This window comes from Callorhinus ursinus, unplaced genomic scaffold (assembly GCF_003265705.2).
Source record: "Callorhinus ursinus isolate GAN/ISIS: 27379988/994484 unplaced genomic scaffold, GSC_fseal_2.0 scaffold1, whole genome shotgun sequence".
NCBI classification, from domain to species: domain Eukaryota; kingdom Metazoa; phylum Chordata; class Mammalia; order Carnivora; family Otariidae; genus Callorhinus; species Callorhinus ursinus.
The window spans coordinates 45544874-45553986 of record NW_027397063.1 but is presented as its reverse complement, the minus strand read 5'-3'; positions in this window follow the sequence as shown (position 1 = coordinate 45553986).

Here is a 9113-nt window from a genome sequence, read left to right as displayed (position 1 = left end):
GACTCTCCGTACTTACGTGCACAGAAGCAAAACCAGATTCTGCCGCGGTTCTCTCCCTGGCTGTATATGGGAAGCATCCGTGGGCTCTGCCAGCCGATTTCTCAAAATAAAGATGGTGGATCCTGGAGATTCTGATTAAGGTGGTCTGCGCTAAAGTGCCAATGTCAGTAGTTTTTAAAAGCTAGGGATTTTAATGAGAACCACTGTGGGTCCAGGAGGCTACCAGTCAATGCACGGACCAAGACTTCAACTTAATGGAGGAGGAGTCCCTAGCTACACTCTCAGAGAGCAGACTGTACTCCAGAGGTGAGAGAGCCCCAGGACACCCCACCCCACCTCCACTCTCCAGCCTCCATTTCACAACCAGGCGTTAACTCCATTTTAGAGCCTGTGTTGCTGGCCAGAGGAACAAAGAGAAGCGTGCCGGAGAGGCATTGAGCTTTCAGTCAGTGTCCACGTCCCGGTTGCACCCTAAGCCCTGGCAAAGGCCCGGTAGGCAGGTGTAATCAGAGTGTCCCAGGGGATATTCAGAGCAGAGCCCTCAGCAAGCACAGCTTCTAAATTTGTCCTCGAGAATGATTAATCTGTTTAAGCAAATTCCTGGAGCATAATTAAGATGCTCTAATCAAGGAAGGAGATTGTTATGCAGCGACCTCGGGCACTGATTTGGTGGAAGGAACTCCTGACCAGAAGGCCTCGATAACCTAGTGGAAGTAGTGAAGGTGACGGGGTGGGCTTGGCCGGCCAGGTGGGAGAAGCAGGCGGCCTGGAGGCTGAGACTGTCGAAGGAGAGAAGTCTGGGAAGGCAGAGGGGTCAACCGACAGGATGCTGCTGAAGGTCAAGGGCAATGAGCTGTGAGGTCCCACCTCCAGATGTTGGGGTTCAGGTTATTAATGGCCTTGGGGACAGCAGCAGTGTCTGTGGAAGTGGATGCTCTTCCAGAAGGAACAGCCCAAGGGAGGTGAGAATTGGCTTCTTGGTCCCTGGGGGTTTCAGGGCTTGGTCCCTTGTGGGGTGTTAGAAAAAGGGCCCTGGGGTGGGGGGGTAGGGCTGTTTCTCCAGCTTGCATCTCTCTCCGTGGGGAGTGGAGTTAGATGATGAGGGCCCAGATCATGTCTCTAGGCCCTGATGAGTGACAGTGACGTTTCATCTCCCAAATAACCAACCCCCCGCCCCAGGTCCAGCACCACTATGGCATCTGCCTCATCCCCGGTCGGCCTGGGCACGGAGTTAGCACTGCCTCACACACATTCTCAAAGGGACACACCAACTCCCCACCGGCCCCAGGTCCCAAACTGCAGTGACAGGTGATTCTTCCCTCTCCTCTCCCCAGAATAGAGAAGGGACTAACCTGGAGAACACGGGCCCCGCCCGCAGGCCCGGGCATGGGTGGGGGAGGCGCAGGAGAGGAGGAAGGAAAGAAGCCTGGGGAGAGCAAAACAGGCAGGGTGGGGGAGTGAACCGCTGTCAGGTCATCTCCTCGCTGGCCCGGCTCTGCCCCTCACAGCGCCGGACCCCCGCCACCTTTCTTTGCCCCGTGCCGTCACTCTGCCCCTCTGCCCAGCACCGAGGATGTCTTGCTAGCCTCCTCCTTCCAACCAGCTGCCCCAGCTCAGGCCCAAGTCCCTGAGGAAACTGTCCAGCTCTCAGTCGGTGCTCTCCTTTCCTTTTTAACCCGTGTGAGGCCCATCAAATTAAGCACTCTTGACATCAGGCTCTTAAAACAGAGCCGGCTCAGAGGGCTACATGGTCCGAATAGAAAAGATGGTGAGGAGTTCCTCCCGGCCCCTTCCCTGGTCCCTCTCAGCCTCGGGCTGCCGCTCGTGTGGAGGGTCCCTGTGGGGCAAGCAAGGGGTCGGGGGAGTGAGGCGGGGGCACCCCCGGTACAGAGGATGGTATCAACACAGGCCCCTCGGCCTCTGCGACCACCTGCTCAGTGGCTCAGCTCCCCACCACCCAAGACATTAGGACACAACTTCTGAATTTAGAGGCCCGGCTAAGCAGAGGGAAGTGCAGTGAAGTGTGTGAGGCCAGCGTCAACAGGCTAGAGATGAGTTTTCTAGGAATTCAAGGTAGATGCTCGCCCGGAAGGGCACAGGAGAGCTTCACTCCAGAGAAGAGGCACATCTTGCTCTGGAGGCAGAGGTGGATGGAGGTGGTGGCTGGAGGCTCCACACGGGACGAAGCTTGCCCTCCCAGGGTGAGATTAGCAGGAACAAGTATGGCGGCCAGCTCGGTAGATCTCTAAGATCCCAGGCCTCCCTGCCCTCCCCATGGCTGGAGTTCATCTCTCTTCCCCAGTGCAAGGGCCCCTTTGAGTAGCTGACACAGTCCTGATTCTTATTCAAATGTTTCCTAAGGTTTGTTGACTAATATCGAAGACAGATTCCAGCTCCCTAAAGAGCACAGCTATGGAACAATGTCAACAGCATTAATGCCTGACAAACATAAGATATGTTTAACTCAAATATTTAAATACAAATGCTCTGTTGTGGTGCCGAGTATAGATGAAAATGCTTTTATCTGCCCAGAGCTAGCGAGAGGTATCAACATTATTAAATAACCACGAACATTTTCCCCTGGAAAAATCCATCGGGTGCCCCCTGTGCTGACCCCAATTTTTTCCTAAATTAGGTGTGTGTTGACTCTGTATTTTTTCCTCCTCCAGGGGGACAGCTTGTCTCCCGAAGGATGCATCTCCCCGGGACTGACGGGCCCTGGTCACCAGACAGACGCTGAGTGTGGAGAGGCAGGACATATGTGTGGCCTGCCCAGCAGGTTCCGGCTCTGCCCTGCCCTTCAGGCTGACGGCCGAGCTCCTCTCAAGGTCAGAGCCCGGTGTACTCAGCTGAGCAAAACATATGGTCCCTCCTCAGGAGCCTTTGATCTTCTGGGCTGGAACTGACTGAAAAGTACCACGTTACAACACCCTTCCTCTTCAGGCCAGACACACCAAATGGGGACACCCAACTGAGACTTTCAGAGGCCTGGAACGTGAGAAAAAATGGGGTTTCTCCCCCAGCCTATGTTTCAAAATAATATACTATGATGTAAAAATATGTCAAGACTCCTTTGATGCCATCGGTGAACCCGTGATATCCCATGCCGGGTACTTTCGTCTGCTGGCCTAGTCCACTCCCCACCTCTCTCCACCCTGCTCTGTGTCCTGGGAGGCTACAGGAACCGACTCGTCCCCCAGACTTTCTTCCTCTGGGCTCCAGATGGGTTTGGCTCACGGGGAACAGAGCAGGAGACTAGATGGAGGAAGGAGAGTGAAGGTTGCCTCTACACCTGACCGTGTCTCTCTCTCTCACCTGCCCTCCCCACTTGTCTTCAAGTGCAAGTTATCTTTCCAGGACCGGGACCCCTCAGGCCTGGGGGGCCCGGGGGGAGAAGGGTTACAGGGCTTACTGCTACCAGCCCAAGGACCCTTCTTCTGTGGTTTCCCTACACCTTGGTGAAGAGTCTCCTTACTAAACTCAAAGTTGCCCAACTCCACTGTGTCATCTAGTTCCTGCTGGGACTTAATGAATAGAATAGCAAGTGTCAAATTAGCATTTTACTAATTTTTTTTAAAATGTTACTTTTGGCACCCCGAATTTGTTGATGCCTTAAGAATAGGCCAAGTTTTTTTTTTTTTTTAAGATTTTATTTATTTGAGAGAGCGAGAGCAAGAGAGCACAAGCAGGGGGAGACGCAGAGGGAGAAGGAGAGAGAAGCAGGCTCCCCGCTGAGCAGGGAGCCTGAGAGATGTTGACCTTGATCCCAGGATGCTGGGATCATGACCTGAGCTGAAGGCAGACGCTTAATGACTGAGCCACCCAGGCGCCTGAGAATAGACAGAACAGATGGAGCGGTTCAAGTGAGGGCCAGTGTGCAGTGCAAACAGGTCTCGCATCTCGCGGGCAAGAGCGTCTGCCCCTGCATCGTTGCAGCGCGGCAGACACACGCAAGTCTAGAAAGCCCGGGGCAGCCGGTGTAGAACAGGATGGGGATGTTAGAAGACAAAAGGGTCCACACTTTTCCCACAAAAATTCAAAAAGTGATTACGATCTCTAATTTAGTATTGCTGAAGATCCTAATTTTACAATGAAAACCCAACTAAATAGAAGTAACTGGGACGTTAGCATTGCCAGCTGGACCTTTATAAAGAGCCCAAAATGTAGTACAGAAGTAGGATTATCAGATTTTGTAACGGTTGTGCTCACTTGGAAATCCATCCGTGCCTTCTCTCTCTTCATGCCGGGTCTTCCTGTTTCCTGCAGAAACAAAAGAGAGGCTATTTGTTCCCCTCTCTGCGGTGAAAGTCAGTTCGGCCTGCACTATGGCTTCTGAATGCACAGATCAGACACAGAGGTCAGATGGCTCGTCCCATTATAGGCTTCATAAGTCCCCTCCTCTGGGAAGCTTTCCTGGCTCCCTCCACGGTGCCCCTCAGGCATTAAAAAGATTATTTTACATTCTAATTCTCCGGTTTCTTGTCTGAGGAAACTCCCAACAGATTGTGATTTTTGTTGAGGCAGACATGAGGCCTTTGCTCCCGTCTCCCACACACAGCTCAAGCTCCCGTTTTCAGGAGGCTTAGTAAATATTTGCTGAGTGGATGGGTAAATAAATTCGGGAGAGAGTAAAGGTCTATCACCTCTCAAAATAGATTCATGCTTCTCAGATTTTTTTTTCCAAGCTCTAATAAATGTTGTATTACTTCCAAACCTAATGTGAAATGGGTGTCAAAATTGTGGCCAAGTTTGTGAGTCATCTCTCCACATCTACAGGATGAAAGCAGGTTAAATCAAACAGGGCAAGATAACCACCCTCCCTCGGAGAGGCATCAGGACTTTCTGATGAGTATGCTTGTAAAAACATTCTTTTATATCTGGAATCAAGGTGGGGCACCTGGGTAAAATGGGGTAGCTGTCCTTCCACAGAGGAGAACTTATTTCTATTTTCATTTAGATGCAGTATTTCCCAGATTTTTTTGTATATGGGCCAATTCAGGAAAAGGAAGAGCTTATTAATGATTTATTTTTTCCATCCAAGTAGTAAGGAAAAAAAGAAACCCTCGCTTTATTGAGTCCCAAAGGAAGAAAGTTGTAGGAAAAAGACCTTTCTTTCCCCCGTATAATTTACCTACTTCATTAAAGAGAAGAATGTCAATGAGAAAATCAACGTGGATTTTCAGCCACTAAACTGCTCCTCTTAGGCGATGTTTGTGAAGTAGATACATGGAGGAGACTTTCCAGTTTTTTGTTTAATTAATAGACTTTATTGTTTACACGGCTTTAAGTTTTGTAGAAAAACTGAGCGGGGACACCTGGGTGGCTCAGGTGGTTAAAGCATCTGCCTTTGGCTCAGGTCATGATCTCTGGGTCCTGGGATAGAGCCCCGTTTTGGGTTCCCTGCTCAGGAGGGAGTCTGCTTCTCCCTCTCCATCTGCCGCTCCCTCTGCTTGTGCTCTCTCTCTCAAATAAATAAAACATTAAAAAAAAAAAAAAACTGAGGCGAAAGCAGAGAATACACACATAAACTGTCACTCTCTCCGCCCTCCCCACACAGGTCCCTCGATCTTCACCTTTGGCGGCGGTGGGCCAGTACTGACAGCATTACTCACTAAAGTTCATCCTTTGCATAAAAGCTCACTTTTTGTGGTACACATTCAATAGGTTTTAACAAACGTATGATGTCACTTATCACCCATTACAGCATCATACAGAATGGTTTCACCATCTAAAAATGCCCCGTTTCATCTACTCACCCCTTTCCCAACCAAACTTTCACTGTCTCCATAGTTTTGCTGTTTCCAGAATGTCATTAGTTGAAATCATACAGTATGTAGCCTCTTCCAATAGACTTATTTCCCTTAGCAATATGTATTTAAGCTTCCTCCATGTCTTTTCCAGGCTTGAGAATTCAGGTTTTTTGGTTTTTTTGTTTGTTTATTTGTTTTTAGCACAGAATAATATATTTCATTGTATGGTTATACCACAGTTTGTTTATCCCTTGGCCTATTGAGGGGCATCTTGGTCGCTTCCAGTTTGAGGCGTTTATTTATTTCTATAAACATTCACATGCAGCTCTTTGTATGGACGTAAATTGTCCACTCATTTGGGTAAATACCTAGGGGGACAATTGTTGGATTTTATGGTAAGCCTGTTTAGTTTCGTAAGGAACCGTCAAACTGTTCCAAAGTGGCGGTACCATTTTGTACTCCCGCCAGCGATGAGTGAGAGTTCCAGTTGCCCCACATCCTTGTCAGCATTTGGGATTGTTGGTATTTGGGATTTGGGCCATGCTAGTAGGAAGCTAGTGGTACCTCATGTTAATTTGCAAGTCCCTAATGATGTAGGATGGTAATCATCTTATCATATGCTTATTTGTCATCTGTATATCTTCCTTTGTGAGGTGTCTGTTCAGATCTTTTGCCTTATTAATTGGGTTATTTTCTTCTTAAATTTTAAGTTTTTTGTTTTTTTTGTATAGTTTGGATACACATCCTTTATCAGATATGTATTTGCAAGTATTTTCTCCCAGTCTACGGCTTGTCTTTTACTCTCTTAAAGCATTCTAATTTTTTAACCATTACATTTGTAAATCACATTTTAAAGTTTACACAGTTTGTTCAAATGCAGTATCTCACTGCATCCACAAAATGCCCCCGGACAGTAGATGTTGTAGTGCCCACATTAGAGATATGGAAATAAAGAGGTGAGGTGGTTTGATTCTGGTCGTACGGGGGCTCAGGGAGGAGTGGGGGAAAAGGTCTGCCCCATCAGTGGGGTTTCCGGGTTGTCTGCTGTGTGTGGGCACTGTGCCCGCTGGGTGTTACAGAGCTGTGCAAAATGGCTCCCCCTCCTCTCAACTTGGCTCTGATGGGAATATCCGTTTTCTGTTTGTGCTGGCTGTGAAGATTTATATTAAAGAGGACCTGGTTTTCAGAGGCCCTGCATCTGGCAGTCCCCATCCCACATTCCTCACGTGGGGGATCCTCCCCTACCAGTTCTCAGCCTTCATCTTGGGGGGCCTGTAGTCCACGTCCCCTTGGGGAGCAGCTACTTTGAGACAAGAGATTCCAAAATGTCCCGCCCGACCCCCGGAGTCCAAGGCGATTGTCCTAGAGACTCCCTCTCCTCTTTTGGCAAACAAGCAAACAGCCACAAACAATACTAGAAAACAGAAGTGAAGCCCTCTGTCTTTGGGAACTGTCGGGCTGCACGTTGGCTCAGGGGTGCACACATGTGCTATGGTTGCTGACCCCCATCTTACTCTACAGTCTAACGTCCTGGGAGGATGGTACCACACCTCGAGACTCAAGGGCACAGTAGGCAGCCGCATAAACCCTCTCAGGGTACCGCTGGTGTCACAAAGGAATCATGCTGATTAACTCTGCATTGTGGATCATCCCGAGGACGTCATCCAATGCAGGGACCCACCTGCAAACTTCTACCCACCTGCAGGTCCAGGTCGGATTGGGGCCTCTGAGCATCTCATCTTTCCTGAGCCTAGAGATTTAAAGTCCCCTTTTTCCCAGTTCTTGCTGAATCGGTTTAAATAGAGACAACATTAACAATACAAAGAATTTAATGGAGTAGGTAATGGTATGGGTGATGTCAACAGGAATTTGGCAGTATCTGTGAGGACAATCTGAGAGGAATAATCAGGAGTTGACAACCCTTCTTTCAGAAAGCAAAATTGCCTGGTTCTAGTTATACCAGTTGTTAGTGGTTTCCCTGCCTGAAAAAAAAAAAAAAGTCACAGTAACTTCAATGGAGTTGTTTACACAAGTGGAAAAATCTGACTCCTTGATAACATGTTTCAGTTGTAAACCCCCTTGATGACACTCAAGGGCCTTCCAGTAAGAGAGAAATTTCCCTGAAACTAAAGAGAAGTTATCTGGAAACAGGTGCCCTTCCTCCATAAGGTTATTTATGTTCATTGGGCTAATGGTTTTTGTCCAGTAATACATTTAAATTGCTTTTCATTTTACAGTCATGCTTCACTATCACATTTCAGAAAGTCACTTCCCTTCCTCTGTGCAGCCAGCAATTTCCTCAAGTAGGCGATGACAGCATTGTCCTTTCGAAGTCATTTGAAATAGACCCGATCTCATCCATCTCAGGAGAATATGCTCTGGCTGATCATCATAGCCAAGTGGAAAATGCAAATGAATGAACTCAGGCCGTCAGGTGGCTCTGTCCTCTCTCGGGTTCCCTGGAGGCCTCCTGGCAGGGCGATGGTTCGCCTATTGATCTGGGAAGGAGCCAGACATTCTGTCTCTGACAGTATGTGAGAAGTCGGTCCCCAACTCGGGTTTAGGAAGTGCAGGAAGGTTAGAGGAGATGATTTATAAACTGATGATTTAGACACTGAGTTCCACTTACCTGGTTTGGATGTCAAGGAAAAAATGGCCCCAGAGAAAGGTATACGACATTGTTGCGTGAAACTGGCAGCTCCTGGGCAATTGGGAAAATTTGTAATTTTAAAACTGGAAAATGTGGATTAGGCTGTGTCATGAATCTGAAGCACATATAAGTCTATTTAAACATGTTGGGCATAAGTGCCTCAGAAGTGCCATAAAAATACTAGCTTTATTTTTTATTTTTTTTAAGATTTTATTTATTTATTTGAGAGAGAGAGAATGAGAGAGAGAGAGAGAGAGAGAGCACACGAGAGGGGGGAGGGCCAGAGGGAGAAGCAGACTCCCCACTGAGCAGGGAGCCCGATGCGGGACTCGATCCCGGGACTCCAGGATCATGACCTGAGCCGAAGGCAGCCGCCTAACCAACTGAGCCACCCAGGCGCCCCTAGCTTTATTTTTAAACACAGGTAAAGAGGGGAGGAGGAGAAGTCCCCGTTTGTTGCTTTTATTTTGTGTCCTGGGGCCACAAGAAGGTCTTGTTTACATGTGCTGGGGGGCAAGGGCAGGCCACCCCAAGTTGGGCCACTGTGCCATGAAGATTATTTTGAGTTAAAAAGCAATCAATAGGGCATCTGGGTGGCTCAGTCGGTTAAGCATCTGACTCTTGATTTCGGCTCAGGTCGTCATCTCAGGGTCACGAGATGGAGCTCGGCGGCGTGGGGCTCTGGGCTCAGCGGGGAGTCTGCTTGAGATTCT